The 17,459-nt window shown below is 33.3% G+C and overlaps 2 pseudogenes; both read right to left on the reverse strand.

The window, feature by feature from the left end:
• Positions 1-543: 543 nt before the first annotated feature.
• Positions 544-13,128, reverse strand: LOC149537820 (chaperone protein dnaJ 10 pseudogene; annotated as a pseudogene).
• A 971-nt stretch (positions 13,129-14,099) lies between these two features.
• On the reverse strand, positions 14,100-14,853 carry LOC149537821 (transcription initiation factor IIE subunit alpha-like; annotated as a pseudogene).
• Positions 14,854-17,459: the final 2,606 nt, after the last annotated feature.

Here is a 17,459-nt window from a genome sequence, read left to right on the forward strand (position 1 = left end):
ACACTATGTTATTATGTGTTATTGTATTTAAACAACAAAAAGAACCTCCACACTATGAATGTGGGACAAAACATTTTTATGGTTTTTCCCTCTCTTCTCCATCCTTAGACTTGGCGATCCTTTGTTTCTTGTAGATCATCTCCATGAAAGAGCCTTTTAAATTATGAATACAAAATCTCTTATGATCAAAAGCCACATAAATTTGAATCCCATTATAAACCATTTATTTTTTTTCCCTATTAAATGATTTAGTCAAGAGATTATATCATAGGATATAGTGCCACACTAGAGAATTTATAGCTTTGGGTATGGTGATTGAACTACCCCTACCCCTAAAGGTTGCATTAGTGTTGGAAAGTTCACATACTGATCTTGAACACCTTGAAGTGACTCAACATATGGACTCTGAGCCAGAAAAGGAGTTGAATTGGAAGAAACCTTTGGTGACGAGTCTGGAGAGCTAGCAGCATCATTGCTACATCCATTTAGCTTAGGAGTAGTGTCTTTTAGTCAAGTTTCATTTTTGCTAGGTAGGTTTGTAGTCTAGAAAATCTTCCCCATAGTTTTTAAACCCTTCACACAAGCTCAAAGATCTTCTTTCTTTACAGTGGTATCTTGTAATACCATCTGGCACACATGAGAGAAAGTCACTTCAATGTCAACTATATTCAATTTCCATAGTGAGTTAATCATCAAATCCTTATTTGATTGCATGTAGGCTTCAAGTTCAGTTTCAAAAAAGTTCCCCTCCAATTTGAGTTGTTGTTTCATGTCTTCTTGCAACTGTAGAAGGGCAAAGGCCCTTGTTGCTATTTTCACTTGGGATTTTATGAAATGCCCTTTTTTTCTAAACCATTCAGCTATGAATGGTATACCTAAATAAATGGCTTTCTTTCCAAGCTTCTTTGTTGATTGTCTTGCATATATGTAGCCAATTGTTTGCAACATTTTCCCTCCACAAGTTGCATTATTGAGATGCAAGACCTCAACTTTAGCATGCTATATAAACCCTTCCCTATCACCTTGTACATACTGATTGAGACAATTTTAAAAAGCCTCTACAAGTTTCTTACATGTCTTCTTTTTCATTAGTATCATATGATGCACGTTGTACTAGATCACCTAAAACTTGGTAAGCTTCCCCCAATACCTAGAATTTTTCAGCCTCTTGAGGATCATTTGGATTCTTATCAGGATGGACTTGTCTAGCCTTATCAGCTTGCTGAAGTCAGTCAGACCCCAAAATGGGTCCAGCTGAAGAAAAAAAAATTTGTTTTCGAACAACTAATATGCCAAACTAATCCAATAGTCACCATACCCTATTTTGATTGAAATTCAATCATTTTTGCATCACTTAAAACTAATTTTCAACCATTTCCACAAACTATCAACTTCGTACCAAGAGGTCATTTGACTAGCCTTAAAAAATGATCCAAACACCTAACCAGGCTCTAAAAGTAAGCACATTGATTCTTTATTCCACACACTCTTATCATGTCAAATTTGTTCCATGAAAAACTCTTAGTCAAAAGATATCAACTATCAAAGTTACCTTCTCAGAACTGCCTGCAAGAAAACAAGTCAAAAAACCATAAAATGCTTTTGGATTCATCTTCAAAAATTGGGTAAACTAACACTTGGGGGCACAAAACCTGGGGCATTGGTTTACTATCATGAGGAAAGTATAAATATACAATTTTGGCTCATGATGAATAACAAGATGAAAATTTCAAGAAGTCAAAGTGAGCTATTCAAAATTTGTAGACTAAAAGCACTGGCAGAAAAGCATTTTTTACAAATGGATTGGACCTAGGAAAGTGTACAAATAGATTCATCAAGACTTCAAAATTGGCACACTTGAAGTATTTTTAGAGGAGAACATAGTCATACAATCCATTCAATCTCACCTATCATGGATCTCAAGTTATAACATCCCAAATAGGGGTACTGACTGGTTTTCTTTTCTTGACATCAGTAAAAAGTTAGAAATTGCATTTGGAATCACGTTTGAAAACTGATCAAACAGGTTCATAATAAGCTCAAAATTGAAACATAACAAGTCTCTAACCTCTAAAATGTAATGAAAAGGGAATTATCTCATTTTTTTCAACTGGGTTAAAATTATAACAGGTCAAACAGGGCCTTCTAGAATTCTAAACAATTCATATTAGCATGACAACAATAAATGACCAACTTTAAGGGATTCAAAACCTATTCAAACGGATTTGAAATGACTCAAAAATTGAAGCATAGGTTCTTTGATATGAAAAATAAACATTTCCAAACCGACAATTCATGAAACATTACTAGGTGCAAGATATTCAATTGCAAACATAGCCTCTTGTTGCTATTTGATACTTAGGCAAAAATACAGATTTGGACATTGCTCAAAATGGGATTTCACGAAATAGCTCAGAATGGTAGTTTAACATCATGGGACACATAGATGTACTAAATTCATGGTGTTAGAAACATTAAACACCTCATGGGCCTCAAATGGATAGTCAGGTACATGTGCATTTAAAAGCATTTATAGGTTTAAATTTTCTCGATGGTACTCAAAATCAGGACCTCCATTTTGAGTCCCAACAAGTACGTTGATACTCTAACAAGGCCTTAGGTGTTAGGGTTGGGATGCTAGTATTCCAAGCTAAATTTTAGGGATATATTTTTTCTAGATGTCATCATATTTGATTTTATTTTGTTTCAATTTATTTTGTTTTGGAATATAAACTAAGGTGTTGAGTAAGAACTATCATAAGAGGCATACAACTTTTTTATGTTACCACAAAGTTGTAAATAGTTAATTATTATTATTACATTATATATAAGGTTTGGACATACTTAGGATATACATAGGGTTCCCTCAAGAGGATATTAACTGGCTACTACTTGCTATCGTCTATGGGAGTTCGACCACTTGGATCTTCCTCATATCGAGATGACATGTCGACAAGTTACATAGATTAGATGAATCCCTAGCTCATGAATATAATAGTGCATTCAATTTTGTCATTTCTATATATTTATAAAGTTAATTATTTTCATGATTATTATATTGTCCCCTTCCGTTTAATATCTTTGTTAGTGCTTAATTGCGATGCATTCATAAAATTTCTTTTTCCACCATGATGTGTCCTATGTATTCCAAAACCTTTCCTATATAATTTGATATTATGTAGATTATTTATTAGGATATTCATTCCAAATGTACTTGTCATACATGTCGCTCTTTATTTATTTTATTTATTTTTATTATTATTTATACATGCCACTCTTTATATATTTTATTTTAATTATTTATCATTATTATTATTTTAAAATTATTTTATTACTTAGTTCTATTATTTTTATTTTCCATTACTTAGGTATACCAATACTGACTAGGAATGCCTATATTATTTTATTCAATCTTACGGATCTCATTTTCAATTTTAATCAACTTCTTCCTGCTTGATTAAAGGATACTTGTACTATTTTGAGGGATGATAATTTCATGTTCTATATATATATATATTTATATATATATATATATATATATATATATATATATATATATATATATATATATATATATATATATATTCATTTATTTATTTATTTATATATCATCGAAGTGATGTACATATTAAATGATATTTTTACATGTCCTATTCAGCATATTATTTTGCAATGTCATCATAATTACACATTACTCATGATATACTATGTTCATGGGTTGTAGTTTATGGGAAGATTAAGTAAAATAATTTAACTTAAATATATGTATTATTTAATAATTATTTATATAAAAAAAACAATAAATAAATAATAAAAATATGGATAACATGTATCACATTCCATAACCCAAGTTTTAATTACATTCCTACAAACTATTACTCTCATGATTACAATATTAACTCATATACTAAGGTATGTTCAAAATTTAAATTGACTTTAGCATGTAATAAACATATATAAACTCAATCACATTTATAAGGTTTCATAAAATAAACTAACTCCAAAATTAAACATCTTATTTCCATGTGGAATGATTCCTAACTTTCTACTAACTATTAACTAAACTAACTCATGACTTTATACAACCAAATTACCAAGCTTTACTCTTTATAACAATACTATTAGCTTACATCTAAAATCCTAACATTATTTATTTAGGTTCCTATTTTAACAACCCCCTTTGTCAATACACACATGAAAATTCCTAAATCTAAGTTAATCCATAATATCATCCCCTTTCCTAGGCAAGTTCCCTTAGCCTAGGCTCATGTGCCATCTTTTCCCTTACCCAAGGTGAAGTGACATTGCAGCTTTACCCTCCTTTTTGGTGCCTAGACAAGAAAGCTTGAGCAGCAATAAAATAAAGTTGAATTTTTTACCTTTTCCCAAGGTGAAAGCGCCGAGGAGAGGGGGTTTTAGACTTAGGTCTTACCTCTATGATTTAATATGCATCCCAAATCAGTTTTAAAAGAGGAGGTACCTAGGGAATATTTCCTTGACATGTGGCAAGGAAAGGTTCCTTAACCAAGGCAAGGGTCAACATCATCTTTTGACATGCCCCCAAATGTTTAAAAGGGAGTATGATGTTTCTTTGTTATATATATGTTTAATCATTATTATTAATTGGTGGGGAAAGGCTTACTCTAGGGCATGATTAGTCTTTTTAAAATTTTCTCTATTGATTTGTTAGTGTGTTCAATTTGCCTTTGTCATTTATTTTATTTTATTTTTCTTTATGACATACTTTGATTAGTATATTTATATATGTCACTTTTAGAAGAACTTGAGACTTTAGGAAAGACTTAGGAGACCTAGTGTTAACCATTTTATATTATAACCCTAAGTCTTATAGGTCCTTACTAGGAGTATCAAGTATATTCCCTTATATTTTATTGGTTTGTAATCTTGGGACGGAATTATTTTCTTTCCCCATACATTTTCCAAAGAATAAGAGTGAAGCTATAAGAGGTTTTCTCCCTAAGTTAATTTCTCCTCTTTCTCTTCTTTTAGGTGATCATATATTTTGAGTTACCAATGTTCTAATTTGACTACCCTACTAATTTTACTTTGCAAGCTTATTATTACTAAAGCATCTATCACATCTAAGGATCTAATTGAACTTGAAAAAAAATGAATCATTCTCCATGCATATACAATAAACTATCAAATATAATACTTTCTTTTCATTGTATTTAAAACATGATATATGATATTACTTTGTAATCACCTATGTTTTCAAATTGAGCCAACCATATCAATAAGGATCTACAAAAACACATGAAATGTTTCCAACAATTAATTTATAGAAAAACACAAAAAGAATGTCTCATCACTTAACTTCTCCATATTACATAAAATTACACAATGTGAAACTTATAATGAATATTTCCTTAAAAGTAACTATATACAATTTCTCAACCTTTCCTTACACAATTTCAACAATATACAATGATAAAGAAATCTCTTTTACATCCCAATGAAATAACAATGGAGACTTGATATCACAACACATTTGAGATGACATGGAACATTGGTCTCTCTTTAGACACTTGATTTTTCAACATTGTCAAGGGTGAAACCCTAATATCTTCAAGGAATCCATCTTGACAAACTTTCCTACACACACAAACTAGGAACCATGGAGGCTCACCTCCTATCCTAGGCTTCTATGAAGCCACCCACTGAATAGGGGAAATAAGTCCAAATGGGACACACACACAACACTTGCCAATGCATAAAACATATCACATAACACAAAACAATCCCTCCCATGGCTAACACTTTGATTCACCATTAGAACCATTGAACATAGAGAGAAGGTGTGCTTTTAAAAAGGATACTTCCATATCATATCATATCTACAATATCAATTTTTCATGCCCTTTTGGGGCTTTTCACAATTCAATCAAAATTACATGCCCTTTTGGGGCTTCCACAAACATCCTCCAAACATAATATCAACAGTTATAGCTACCTTCAAGCCCATACTCCATTAACTTCCTTTTTACACTATCTTTCCCTTATCACCCACAATGCATGCTATGGATGAATATGGCATACAATGGAACCCATATTCCAAGGTTATTAACTATATTCAAGCCCAATGAAGCCCTTCACCTAGGACTTCTCTTCCCTTCCCAAAGGGTGAGTGATGCCCTCACACCCATAATAACACTTGAAATTCAAACCAAAACAAAAGGATAAAGAAAGACAACCAATAAAATTACATGAACATGATACACATGCTCACTTTCACAACAAAATATCAAAATCTACAATACCAAGATTCACTATACAATGCATGATCCAAAAATAATTACTCCATGCTTGCAAATTCATTATGCAATGCTAAAACAAAGAACATGGTTTTTGAAACACCAACCTTGGTCCAAGCTAAAGGCAATGATAATTGTTGTGGAGCTCCCTTAATCTCCCTCCAAAAACCTAACTATCTCTAAACTTAGAGAGTGGGTGAACACCCCACTAGTTTGTCCAAGACTCTCTAATAAGGCCTTCCCACTATCTATTTTAGCAAAGACACTAAGCCACTCCCTCTTACAAACTTGTCTCCCTCTAAATTTTCTATATTTGACTTAGTGGAAACATGGAAGAGAACACATGTGACAACTCCAATTTCGAATTGGTGGAAGAATGCATGGGTAAAGGAGCCCCCTAGGTTGTCTAGTCAACATCATGATCAAAATTAGGTCCCTAACATATTATACTATCATATGGGTAGCTCATTTTCACATAAAAGGAACTTTGGGACCACATAATGACCCCTCAAAACCCTAGTCAAGCCTAAATTCGAATTACATTTGATTGTGACCCATCCTACTCCTTGTCAAGTGGGTTTACTTACTCATTAGCAAAGTAATTAGTCTTAGGGTAATATGCCACCATAACCAAAACCCTAGATGACATTTCATTGCACCCAAAATCCACAAGTGTCAAGTGACACATAAAAAGCACATTTCACATCACTATGACATGTCCCTAATGCATCTTTATGATAAACATTTCCACATACAAGCAAACTTACATTTATGAAATAAAATACATCACAATGAGGCTTTTAAATCTTTCAAAGATTTTCCTTGGTTAAATTATATTCACATAGGTTTTGATCTTGTTTCCCCCAAAATTTCCATGGTTCTACTTCCTACACATTGAACTCGAGCATCAATAGTCCAAGGAGGTCATATAAATATATATCATAAATGCATATAATTTCAAATGTTACATAATCTTATTAACATAATTCAATTAAGTTTATTTCCCTAATCATTTCAAATAAATTATTCAAAATGTTAAAATATCAAGATCTGCATACATAAATCATCGTAATCATCATATCAAAATATAATTGCATCATGTCATAAAGTTGCATCCTTATGTGTTCGATCATTCCATTCACAATATTAGGTTCATAGTACATATCATAGATGCAGAACACTACTGTAAATGTCAAAATCAATAAATAAAATAAGCCATTGTCCTACTAAGTCTTGAAAAATGTCAAAATATCCAAATCCTGAATTTCAAAAAGCAAGTAACATACCCCCACTTAAACATAACATTACAAGCTTTTCTGCAATTCAGCTTCTATCAAAGCAATCGAAAAAGGTTAGTAGATGAACAAAATTATTAATTATATCATTTAGGTCTTAATGTGCATACATAAGTGCAGATCATCAAAATGCAAATATTAAGATAACATAACCCTATAGTCTTGAAAGTATATCAAAACATCAAATTAGAAGTGTCATTTAATGAAAATATGCCATCTATACTATGAAAAATCTAGTGAGGCCTCACATTCTAGGTGCTTACTTCAAACCATATAGTTCTTTCTTTAATCTCCATACACAATCTTTATCTTCTATCAGAGGGAATCCATCAAGTTGCTCAATGCAAACTTCTTCATCAAGTTCTCCTTTAATAAAAGTTGACTTGACATCCATCTAATAAAACTTGAAATTATTTCTTGTTGCATAAGCCAAGAACATCCTTACTACTTCCATTCTGGCCATGGGTGCATAGGTTTCTTAATAACCTATGTCATCTTGTATGTATCCTTTGCAAACAAGTCTTTCCTTATTTCTCACAATTTATCCTTTCTCATTCATCTTATTTCAGAATGCTCATTTGATTCCTATCACATTATTGTCTTTAGGTCTAGGAATTAACTCCCATGTCTCATTCTTCACAGTCTAATCTAGTTCTTCTTTCATAGCTTGCATCTAGTTATCATCTCTACATACCTTATCTATGCTCTTAAGTTCCACTTGAGAAATTAGACATAATTCCTCATTTACTATATTCCTTATCATCACACCTTTATCATTTCTTCCAATTATCTACTATGGAGGGTGATTCTTTGTCATGATTCTACTAGAAGTAGGAGTTGACATCTCAACTTTGATCTCTTCCCTAGGTTCAGATCTCTATTCTTCTCTATGCTTAATAGATACATCATTCTACAAGTTATTATTAGTCTCAAAAAGAAATTTATCATTCTATCTAACAAATCTAAAATTATCCTCTTCTTCATTAGAATTATAATCTACTATCTTCTCTTTAGTACCAAAATTTTCATCTATTCTTACATTTGCGCACTCAACTATTGTCTTAGTTCTATAGTTGAAACATCTATATGCTTTGTTTTTCAATGAATAACCAAGAAACATACCTTCATAACTTCTAGGATCAAACTTACCAATATCATCATCTCTCTTTATGTAACACTTACTTCCAAATATTTTGAAATACGTGACTGATGGTGAATGACCAATCCATAACTCATAGGGTGTCTTGCTCATATCTTTTCTAATATGTACTCTATTCAAAGTATATACTGCAACATTAACCGCTTCTCTCTAAAATGTCTTTGAGACATCATTCTCAAATAACATCAATCTTGCTATTTTTTCTACTAACTTGTTCATTCTTTCAGCAATCCCATTCTGTTTAGTTGTTCTTGGTGAAGATAATTGTCTTTTGATTCCATTATCTTCATAGAACATGTTGAACTGTCTAGAAGTGAACTCTCCTCCTCTATCTAATCTTAACACTATATTCATTTTCAACTATATTCTTGAATATATTAAATTTCTCAAAGGCTTGAGACTTATCTTTAAGAAATGCTACCCACATCATCCTAGTGAAATCATCAAAAAAAATCATAAAGTATTTTTCACCATAGAATCCTCTAGTTCTTGCAGGACCATTTAGATCTATGTGAAGAATCTCTAATTTCTCTATTGTAGAGAACTTCTTGCTAGGAAAAGATACTTTCATCTGCTTAGCCAAAATACATTCCTTGTAGATAACAAGAGTAGGCTTAATAATCTTAGGTAGATCTCTCACTGTAAATGTATTGCTAACTTTCACAATATTATCAAAATATATATGACAAAACTTTCTATTCCATAACCAATTGTTATTAATTTTTTCAACCAAACATGTTATTTCAGTGGGATTCAACTAAAATACATTACGTCTAATTTGGTTCCAATTTCAATCAGCTTACCATCTTTTTCTTTGATAATGCAAGTGTTTTCTATGAATTATAATAGATATCCCTTGTCTACCAACTATCCAACACTTAAAAAATTATGTTTCAAACCATCAACAAAGTAAGCATCACCAATGTTAGTTTTACCATCAAGAGTAATAGGTCCAATCCCTGTAATATAATAGTTTGCATTATTACCAACTCTAACAATACCTCCATCATGATTTCTAAACTTAACAAATTTATTCATATCACCAATCATGTGATGTGAACATCCACTATCAACTATCCAATCTGATTTCTTCTTGACTTGGGTAACTAGAGCTTTCTCTTCTCTAATTTCTCTATCAAGGTTTTCTTCCTCAATAGCCACAAATCCAAATTCATCATCACTTTTACTCTAATCTTTTCAATCAAATTATTCAACCTCATTAGCATATAAACTAGTATAGATATCTTAAATAAATCTGTCTAAAGAAATACCAATAGATATCCACTACAAAATAATTATAATTTAATTTACTACATCTAAGATTATTTATATTCCCTTTATCTCCATTTATTTATTTATTTATTAACTTAAGCTTTTTATTTTAATTTATTTTAAAATGGATGATTTATATCTCTGAATATTATAATTTAAACAAATATTTTATGTGGTAGTTATTAAATTGCTTTTAAAATTATATTCTATTTATAATAAGATTTAAATTTTTGACATGTAGATGGTTGTCAAATTTAACCTAGAAGAATAAAAGTTAATATTAACATGCTCACACCATCCCACTCCCCCATTTTGCCATTATAGAATGCCTACCAGCATTAATAGTTTCTATCCTTATCTCTTCTAGGCTTAAATTTTCCTCTAAAGTTTTTTTCTATTTTAGGACATTTAGATGCATAATGACTATATTCATCATAAGTCCAACATTTAAAGATTTTCTTGTCATCTTTCTCTCTTCTTACCAGAAGGGCTATTCCTTCTTCACTCTTCTTATCTTCTTTAGATCTGCTACTGCTGGAAAATCTGCTCTTGTGCTTGTACTTCTTGACAAATTAGGTCAAATGTTCATAGCACTAAAAAAATTCTCAACTCTGGTTAATTCTCTAGATTGTCTCATTTCTATTTCTATAGATTATAATCTTCCAAGAAAAGTTTCCTTTGTGAAATTTTTGGTGCAAAGCATTACGAGCTGAATCATCTGAGTTGTTTTCTTGAATGGTGGTGATAAATTTCTCAAGATCTTCCATATAACCTCATCAACTTGTTTAGTTCCACTAAGAGATCAAATACCTACAACAATTTTTGATATTCTTCCTACATAATTTTTGATGGATTCATCTTCCATCATCTTAGAATCTTGAAATGTGCAAATCCAAATTTTTAATTTCATTCTTATTGCATGTTCATCACCTTCAAAAGTAACTTGTAATGCTTTCCAAATTTCATGAGAAGATTGGAATGTCTTTACTTGATTGTATTCATTCTCTGGAAGAGCTGATAGTCGAGCTTCTCTAGCTCTCATGTTATACATGAATAGATCTCTCTCATCTTTACTACATTCTTCAAGCTTTCCTTCTTCCACAATTGTCTTCTCACTCTTTGCCAAAATCCAATAACTTGAACCTGTTGGTGTTCTTTTTGGTAAAGAACATACTAGGTAGATTTAAACCTGATACCAAGAAACGAAGACTAGGAACATGCCTAAGGACTAGCTAAATCCTATATTCAGCAAGGCTAAATCTTAGTTCTGGGCCAATTAACAAAGTCATATCAAGACTCACTTCACTTTAGGCTCTACAAAGCCAAGGTGGGCAAACCTAAGGGATTTGTCTAATTTATCTTGATACTTCATTACAAGACTACCCTCTATAGTAGATATGGTCAATATTCTTCTTCAATTTGCTGGTAAATCTCCTGATCATAGTAGCTAATCATAACCAAGGAAAGTAACCAAAAATAAGCCATGACCTACACTTATAGTTCTTCTAAACATAAAATTGGAAAATAATATTCATTTTGATTTGGTTTCTCAGTATAACCAGGTATGTAACAACAACGAACATGCATCCTTCAAGCTGACAAGTCCCTTATCCATTGGGCACTAACTGAATCTTCACATACAGATGGATACCTAAAATATACTCATATATTCAAGTATATGGTCTATCTGCTTGACTTGCAAATAGACATCAATATTCATTAAAACTCTCATACTTATGGTGATATCCTTTTGGTGTAACCTGCAATCCTATCAGTATAAACAAACATTTACTTGGGGCTTTGTTCCAACAGCAAATCTATTCTGATATACAACCTTAAAGGGATGTAACTGGGTTCAAGCTCTTAGTTCTTAAACATAGAACATTGCAAATAACAATAGCAGGAGATGAGAATCATAATGAAACTAAAAGATGAGGTTCTTTGTATTAATTTCATTGAAAAGAATACAACATCTGCATACAAAAACTCAAAAGATACACATAGAATGACTATGTAATACAAATGCCTCAAAAGGAATACAATATGTTGTTCATAACAAGAAGAATCACTGAGAAAAATGGTATCACAGATCTGAGACAACTCAAGATTGGAACCAGGAATGGTCTCTCAGTCACAAAGAACTGGAACCCCTCCAATGAGAAAGAAAGGGAAGATATAGACAAGGAAGGATTCCTGGATTAAATCTGAAATCGACATCTATCCACTGGAAATTCAATCTCTCTCAACAGAATCACCTCTTTCATCTCTCTACCCATCTGATATGATCTTCTATTTCATCATTACATTGTAACTGATTTGCAAAATATCCCCAGCTGAACGTTGAAATCCCTTATTTGCTAAATATCTGATTTGCATCAAAATGTTGATAAAACTTCATTTAACTAACTTAGAAAAATCCCCAATTGAATTCTCCTTGTCTTTTACGCATATTCAAGCTATTAACTTGCCAAAAATCACAACTGAACTTCCTAGTCTAAAAATGGTTGCAATTCAAGTACCTGAGACAAATCCTCCTATAGCTCAAAAAGACTGATACCTATGCAAAAATTGACTCCAAAATTGGAAAGTTCATCTTCTACCAATTCTGGCAATATATAACATCACCTATCTGGCCTTCAGGAAACCCCCTGAATCTCATTTTGAAAAATGCCTCCCTTGACTATAAAACCTTGTTGCAACTTTGACTATTTTAAATTTTGAAAAATTTAAAATATGCTAAGGTTCAAACTTTATAAAAAATCCCTTTTGATTTTACAAAAAAAAATCATGCATCCAGTCTGAAAATGAATAATAAAAAGAATTTTTATTATTTTCAAATTTCTCTTCACCCCTCAAAATTTGGGGTCAAACTGATTTGACTAGCGCCACGTGGTGCTTCCTGATTGGTCTGGATCTACACCATCTGCCACATCATCACCCGACTAGGACCCACACTACTTGACAAAAATCTTCTTCCCTGCATTATTTATCTATCGCACAACTCTTTTTGCAAGGAAGCACCAACCGTCGGATCTTGCCACGTGGCGAAATCCGTCGCTCCCATTTGAACTGCCCATATTGAGCTTGCGACCTCATCATCCACAGGACCTGCGGTGCCCACGTGCATCCTCACATTATTTAACTACCGTGCAACTCTTTTTGTGAGGATACACACGCCATCAGATGTGGCCACGTGGCGCAATCTGCTACAATCTTCTTTTGGGTGCCACATCAGCTTGCATGCAAGTTTGATTAAAATTTTGTGTTTCCTCCTTCCTACTAAAGGCATCTGTGGGGACCACAACATGCACATTGGCTTCCAAAAGCCTTCCACTTCAATTCATCTTATATGAGGCATGCTTTACTATTTAAAGACCTAAGAATCCTTCCCCACGGAAAATGTGGGATATCAATTTTCATGGAGGCATCTTTGACCTGCGTCCTTCTACGGGTGTAGAATATATTTTAAAAGACACATTTGCATTGCATGGGCTAAGCTCTTTTATGCTATGGTCTAAGGCTGAAGTTCTTTGTCATGGCGTGGATATCAGTGGAAAATATGCTTCTCATGCATAGGGTGGAGAGGGTTCCCTCTTAAACATATGTGGAGCTTCCTTCTCAACAATGACTGCTCTGTCCTCCCTATGACCCTGTGAATTGCATTTTGTCTTTCCGCATGCTTTTCCTCTTCATTTTATGCATGGAATCCTGCTCTTTTACTGAGAATTTGTTTTTTTTTAGCGTGAACTCTGCTCCTTTTAAAGTTTGCATGGGTTCCTATATTCTGGGCATCATTGCCTAGCATCAACCTCTGAATCTACGCCAACTTTAGACAAACTCATTTGAGTGTGTAGACATTTTGTTCTTGCAAGTGTAGACTTCCTTCTCCATGCTGGTGACTTGGTCTTCAAATGCTGTGAGCTCCTTATCCACGTGAGCTCTTGCTGTGAGATGCCTTTTAATATTACAAAAAACAATGTGCCTGGATTTTAAACGATAGTCTGCTCTTTCTTAATGACACTGGCTCCTTTTGTGATGGAGTCCCCTATTCTTCTTATGCCGTCTCTTGCTTCTATACATCCTGCGGCTTTATTTTCTTTACATTTTAATGCCTGAACCATTTTTTGAATGGTGTGATCTCTTTGTATTGTGTGGGAGCTTATCCTCCAATTTTTCAAGTAGTTCTCTTAACTTCTCACATCGTCAATGCCTACAATTGTCTTCTCCATCTCCCTTTTCTCCTATGGCCAACTTGTTATACTCTTGGCAATAAGTTCAGAATTGTAGTTTTCACAATGAAAAACCATCTGAACTCATACTAACTAGTTGAAGTGCATCCAAGGCTTAATACCTTTGATGACAATTAGGACAGACATATTCTTGAAGTGTATTCCTATCCTCTAACTCATCTTTCAATCATTTCTTCATCCTGTGTATTATGTACCTTACAATATCATATATCTGTGCACTAGACAATAGTAAGAAAGGGTATGAAGCTTCATCTTTTCTTCCCCTTCTTTTCCATTTTGTTGACCATCTGTTGTAGCCGCTATAGCAGCATTAAAACTTTTGCTCCCTTTGTAGTCTCACAATGATAATCCCTGGTAATTAGCCTCTCTTCTTCAAAAAATTGTAAAGTACGTCTAAGTTGTTTTGAATGTAACTTTAGGTCCTTAGCCAAATCATCCTATTTGACCCATTTCCACCTTGTTAAAGCATCAAGGACAACAACTGTCATTCCTCTGTTATCACTTCTTCCAAATTTTGGTTGATTCTATGTTCTTGTAGGGATATCATCATAAAAGGTCCTTGCCACAAGCTTCACCAATCGCCCGAAGGGTTCTGTACTCATGATGTTCAACTCACTAAAATGCTAGAAACCCTCAACCTTTCTTGAGTAGAATGTTCGAGGTCATTGATACTTGGATAAAGAAAGGAAAGACTGTTACCATCCTTTTCACTTTAAAACTTAAGGTGCCTTTAGAATCTCGAGGCATCCAATCAGTCTGAAGCAATTAGTCAGACCCCAAAGTGGGTCCGGCTAAAAAATTTTCATTTGCAGACACCTGAATTGCAAAAATGACTCATTGAACCCATTTGTCACTGATTAGAAAAAAGTTTGATCACCGATTAATCAACTGAAACTCATTTTGTCACTTTCTGTCAAACTGTCAAATTTGCGTCAAGAGGTCTATTGATTGCCCTTAAAAACAACCTCGAACAACTAACCAGGATCTGAAATCTGGTATACTGAATCTTTGTTCCACACACTTTCAACCTGTCAAATCCTATCTCATGATGAATTTGGAGTCAAAAGATATTGACCCTCAAAGTCACCTTCTCAGATTTATCTACAAACAAACACGTCAGAAAATAACAAATTGGCTCTGGAATCGGCTTGGAAAACTAGGTAAATGAGCACATGGGGAAACGAAAATTGCGACACTCATTCTTTGTCATGAGGACATTATGAAAATGCAATTTGGGCTCATGACACATCATGGGGCGCATTTGGTGAGCGTCTGAAGTTGGTTACTCAGAATTACAGGACAAGAGACAATAGCAGAAAAGTGTTTTACGAATGAAAAGGCCCTGGAATTGTGTGCAAACGAATTCGTCAAGGTTTACAAATTGACACACTTAGAGTATTTTCAGAGAAAAATACAAGGGTATAATTCATTCGATCTCACCAATCATGGATCTCAAGTTATAATGTCTCAAACAGGGGTCCTGATAAATCTATAAATGCTGACACCAGTATAACTTTAGAAATTGTGTTTGGAATCGCATTTGAAAACTGATCAAATGGATTTTTCATAAGCTAAAACTTGAAACATAACAAGTTTCTGACATCCATAATGTAACGCAAAAATAAATTTAGCATCTCGTTCAACTGGTCAAAAGTTATAGCACGTCAAACAAGGCATCCTAGAAATGTGTGCAAAGTGCTAAAGTTTGAAAACATTAACTAGCCAACTTTGAGGGATTCAAAACCTAGTCAAATGGACTCAAAATGACTCAAAATCTGAAACATAGGTTCTCAAGTATGGACACTAGACACTCCCAAAGTGGAAAGTAATTACGCAAATTTGGGTGCAAGATATTAAGACGTAAACAGGGCTTCTTATCGTTGTTTGACACGATGTAAAATGCAGATTTGAAACTAGCTCGAAACAGGACTTTGCCAAATAGCTTAGAATGATTATTTATCTTCATAGAACAAGTAGACACACTAAAAGGAGGGTGTTAGAAACATCAAACACCTAAGGGGCCTCATACTGACAGCCGGGTACAATCTCATCAAAAGGGCATTTATAGGGCTTGGTTTTTTGCAAATGTGGTCAAATTTGACCACACAATTTTTAGTGCCAACAGAACCCATGTATAATAGATGAGTCTTCATCTTTTCCTTCCAACTATCATAGTTGACCCCATTGAATTTTAGACTATCTTTCATGAACGTATTCACCATTGATCTCCCAAAGTTGTTAAGCCTTATCTTCAAAGACCTTATGCTCTAATGCCAACTATTAGAATATGTAGTCCACTAATATAACTAAGAGGGGGGGTGAATCAATTATCCAACTATCATCACAAACATTAACATTAAACAAACTTAACCATGTGATTAATATAAACTAAAACCACAACAAGATAATCATACACAATTAACACCAGATATGTTAACTAAGGAAACACTTGATTAGAGGGAAAACCCTGGTGGGGATGGAACCCACAAGATGATGTACTAATACAAATATTCCTTATTAGAAGATAGACCTTGTAAGGAGTCTATTACAACATTCAATACTTATGAGTCCCTATTAGGAGACTTTGAATCCCTGTTAGGAGATTCCAACCCTATTAGGAGTTATAGAAGATAGCTAGACCCACTACCCAAACAACTTCAAGGTTAAGATCAAAGAACCCACTATCCAAATGATCTTTGTATTATTCCTTGTAGAATAATAGAACTAAAATATACTTCTTTCCTCTATCTCTATCATGTTGATTAGACTTCTGCTCCTTCAGATCTTGTAATTAGATCTCATAATGTGCATCCAATGATCCCTTGGATTGCTTACATACATTCAGCAAGCATTCTACTCCTTCTTGCATTGTGCACTAATACTTCACATTCCACTTGATCCTATTAATCCAAGTCCAATAAAAAACAAAGAAAATAACTTTCCTTTATACTATATCTTCATAATAATTCCTTGAGTTGGCCTTGAGACTCTCCTAATTAATTAAAATAAGATAATTAATTAATTTTCAATTACAACACTATCAGCTCATAGTCTATAAAAAACTTTACAGTGTGAAACCACATCTTGTACACATACTAGCATCACCATAAAATTTTCCTCTATCACTATTTTTTTCACATCACCTTCATTACATCTCATATGAAAGATAGCGATAGATCATCAGAACTCTATTTTTCTAGTGTTTTGT

The sequence above is a fragment of the Cupressus sempervirens genome, chromosome 9, assembly GCF_028749045.1.
Source record: "Cupressus sempervirens isolate cs-2001-9-10 chromosome 9, ASM2874904v1, whole genome shotgun sequence".
Lineage (NCBI taxonomy): Eukaryota > Viridiplantae > Streptophyta > Pinopsida > Cupressales > Cupressaceae > Cupressus > Cupressus sempervirens.